This window comes from Terrapene carolina, unplaced genomic scaffold (genome assembly GCF_002925995.2).
Source record: "Terrapene carolina triunguis isolate 2854851 unplaced genomic scaffold, T_m_triunguis-2.0 Scaffold29229, whole genome shotgun sequence".
Lineage (NCBI taxonomy): Eukaryota > Metazoa > Chordata > Testudines > Emydidae > Terrapene > Terrapene triunguis.
The window spans coordinates 69,693-73,892 of NW_020693580.1; the positions used below are offsets into that span (position 1 = coordinate 69,693).

At 48.2% G+C, this 4,200-nt stretch overlaps 1 pseudogene; it reads left to right on the forward strand.

Annotated features, from left to right (window-relative positions):
* Positions 1–766: 766 nt before the first annotated feature.
* Positions 767–2,802, forward strand: LOC112125309 (annotated as a pseudogene).
* Positions 2,803–4,200: the final 1,398 nt, after the last annotated feature.

The following is a 4,200-nucleotide window of genomic DNA, read 5'->3' on the forward strand; positions in this document are numbered from 1 at the left end:
GAACCAACAATAGAGAGGTTCCAGCAACTCTCCCCCCCCCACCACCAGCTTCCCAGCCTTGCACCTCACAACTGTACTGTCTTCCCTGGTCAGAAGCCTGGCGAGTGTGAGTTCATTACCCAGTTCACCACGTCTACAAAGGAAAGTGGATGTGCACCAGCCTTTGTGACCTGAGCAGATTTCCCAAGCATTTCAACCAAAACACACTGGTTTAGGTAAAATATAGAAGAGGTTTATTAACTACACAAAAATAGATTTTAAGTGAGCTGAGCTGAGCTTGATAGGCTCGATAGGCTGCGGCAGTAGCAGGACACAAAGGGTTTCTTGCCGCAGGAATGTTGCTTGTCTGGTGGCAGAGGGAACCATGGTCTCCAGGGCTTACTGAGGGGTAAGTGAAAGCAGCAGAATTAAGATTGCAGTGTGGGACTGGGGTGTATTTTTAACTCATCATGTTCTGGTTGTCAGAGGTTTACATTTAGCCACTCTCCACATTCTGGAAGGGCACTTCCGTGCCACCAGACCACTGCACCTATAAAGTTTTGGGAAGTTCATTTCCTTGGGGTTTTTTCAAAGATCATTTTCCAGCACCCGCATGACCCACAGCCCAGCTCTCCCCATTCCTTGCCTCCCATCTCTCTGCCTGCCCAGCACACCCTGGGCCTGGAGGGGCGGCATTGGCGGGGTTCTGTGGGTTGAGAACCCAGGAAGAGGATGCAGGGATTGACAGGGATTCAGTGAGGGCATTTTTTGAAAGGGGGGGACAGAAATGGGGGCACATGGAGACACAGGGCTTTGGAGGGGCCAAGCTAAACCTTCCTCCTACATCTCCTACTGCGCAGCTCTGAGCTTCCACGGGAGCAGCAGAACCAGGGAGATTGGGATCAGGGAGAATCAGGTGATTGGGGAGTAAGGACGAGTCTGGAGACCTTGCCCCATGGCTGGACACCACATGGAGAAGTTGGGGATGTAGCGGAGGGGACTCCAATGTGGGGAGGAATTGAAGCGGATAGCGGGTATTTGTGGCGGGGATGGTACTGATGCCTCCATTTCCCTCCCCCTCTTAGTTGTCGAGTGGAGATGCAGAGTCCCCTACCCCCAATCTGGGAAGAGACCCCACAAATCTGTCTGCAGCAGACATGGCTCTGTGATGGGCCAACAAACCCCATCCCTGTTGAGGGTGAACCACTACCATGAGGCTTAAAGCCACTCCTGGGCTGGCTGTTAGGCTTGAGAAGGGGTGTTTAAAAGGGGGAGGCCCAGCAGCTGGTGGCCAGTGTGGGGAAGTAGGCTATGCTGGGGTTTGCAAGAAGCCTGACTCAGGTCATGAACTGGACAAGAACTGCCAGCTCTCTGAGGTGCTGGGTAAAGGGGAGAGCATGCCAATCCCATGGGAAGTACAGGACATGTATGATAAATAATAATACCTGGCTTTTATGTCGTGCTTTTCCATCTGTAGATCTAAAGCACTTTTCATTATTCCCATTTTACAGATGGGGAAACTGAGCCCAGTCTAGGGCTCTGTCCACTAGGTAACACTCGTTTTTACTCACTGCACGTTACCATTCCTAGGTGACTTTGTTCTGTTGAAGGAAAATGACAAAGTGTAATTTCTGGGTGTTTTTCTCCAGAGGAAGATAGAACAATTAAAAGTTATCTTCGGTAACGTATTTACAAAATACAGAAATCAGGAGACGTCTCATTAGCAGCATATGTGGTGCACAAGTCTGACAAGTTGCTTAAAAAAACTGAGCTCAACATTGCAATCACAGGGGAATCGGAAGCTGGGAAATTGTCCTTCCTCAACGCCCTCCGGGACCTGGGAGATGAAGACGAAGGATCCGCTGAGCCCGGGGTGGCAGAGACAACCAAAGAACCAGAGCGGTATCAGCATTCCAAGTACCCCAATGTGATCTTCTGGGACCTGCCGGGGATCGGGACCCCAGATTTTTGGCCATACACTTACCTGGAGCAGGTGACATTCAGTCGCTATGATTTCTTAACTGTCCTAACTTTGGAGTGGTTCAGAGCCAACCATACCAAACTGGCCCAGGAGATCCGGAAGATGGGGAAGAACTTCTACTTTGTGCGCTCCAAGGTGGACTTGGACCTGTAGAATGAGAAATGTAAAAAGAGCTTCAATGAGGAGGGAACCCTGGAGAAAATCAGACATGACAGCATCAAGCACCTGCCCAGAGAAGGGATGAGCTTTCCGCAGGTTTTCCTTGCGTCGAGTAGGGAATTTCAGAAATATGATTCTCCCAAACTGCAGAAAACTTTGCTGAAGGAACTGGAAAGTCACAAGAAACACATTTTCCTCCTGGCTCTGCTCAACCTTTCTGAACCAAACTTGGAAAAGAAGAAAAAGGCTTTGCAAACACAGATCTGGAAACAAGCCCTGAAGTCGTGTGCCATCGCTGCTGTTCCTCTCCCGGCTCTCTCGGTGAAGTGCGATGTTGGCATCCTGGTGGATAACATGAGACAGTATTGTGAGAGCTCTGGGCTGGATGACATTTCCCTCATTATACTCGCTAGCCAGGTTCGGAAGCCTGTCACTGATCTGAAGGCCATGATCAAGTCCCCAATGGCCAAAGATATATCAAAAGAAAACGCTGAGGAGCAGCTGACTAAGGCTACAGGAAAGGGTCTAATTTTAGGTAAGCATTTTATCAGCATGATACTGGTGGCTGGGACCGTGTTTGCTACAGAAAGGTCTTTCACAGAATGCTGAACAGCTTTTTGGATGATGTTGCTGAAGACGCCTAAAGAGTCCTGATAAAGGCTTTGGACAGAGAAAACAAATGAATAACAGCAACAAGGGACCAATAAGCTCAGGGGTTCTCAAACTGGGGGTTGGGACCCCTCAGGGGGTCATGAGGTTATTACCTGGGGGGTGGCGAGCTGTCAACGTCCACCCCAAACCTCGCTTTGCTTCCAGCATTTATAATGGCGTTAAATATATAAAAACGTGTTTTTAATGTATAAGGGGGGGGTCGCACTCAGAGGCTGGCTGTGTGAAAGGGGTCACCAGTACCAAAGTTTGAGAAGCACTGAGCTATAACTTCAAGTTTAATACCATTTGCCACAGAGTCACCAGGAGTGTGCTCTGGAACTACTCCTTACGAAGCCAGTCAGGACTATGTGAATGTGGTCACCAGTACAGACATTTGAGAACCACTGAGCTGGATTCCCACCTCTGGCAGATGGAGACTGGAGCCAACCAGGGGACAATGGCAGATTCTTCTGTACTCAAATCTAATGCAACAAAAGAAAAAAATATTGAAAAAGATCTCCAGAGTTTGGGCTTTAAAAAACAAAGATGTATTTCCAAAGTTGGAAAATAGGCAAAACTGAGGTACAGTTCCCTGGTCCCACAATTTTTTTTTTTAAACTAGGCCCCAGATGAGAAAGTTGAGGGACAGCATCAGGGCAAATATCATCTCAAAAAGTCCTTATCCATGTTAATTAAAAACATTGTACAAGATTTTCAAAATATACGTTAACTTTCTCTGTTTAAATTCCTTTTCCATTAAATTCTGGTTTAGACCAGTTGCACCCAGAGCATGTGAACACAATTAATTAAAAGGAAACCATTAACAATAGATTTCTAAGCAGTAAGAAGACACCGACCTGAGACCTGTAACCTGCTCAGCTACCATGGACTCAGCTCTTAACTCAATGCTGCTTAAATGCAGGTCCCTGAACCCAAGGGAAACAGACTCATCAAGTCCTTGTATCGCTACCCCTTCCTGCTTCTCCACATGGGCACCAATGATACTGCTAAGAATGACCTTGGTCGGATCACTGCAGACTTCATGGCTCTGGGAAAAAGGATAAAGGAGTTTGAGGCACAAGTGGTGTTCTCGTCCATCCTCCCTGTGGAAGGAAAAGGCCCAGATAGAGACTGTCGAATAGGGGAAGTCAACGAATGGCTACGCAGGTGGCGTCGGAGAGAAGGCTTAGTATTCTTTGACCATGGGATGGTGTTCCAAGAAGGATTGCTAGACAGAGATGGGCTCCACCTAACAAAGAGAGGGAAGAGCATCTTTGCAAGCAGGCTGGCTAACCTAGTGAGGAGGGCTTTAAACCAGGTTCACTGGGAGAAGGAGACCATAGCCCTGAGGTAAGTGGGGAAGTGGGATACCAGGAGGAAGCACGAGCAGGAGAGTGCAAGAGGGAAGGACTCCTGCCTCATACTGAGAA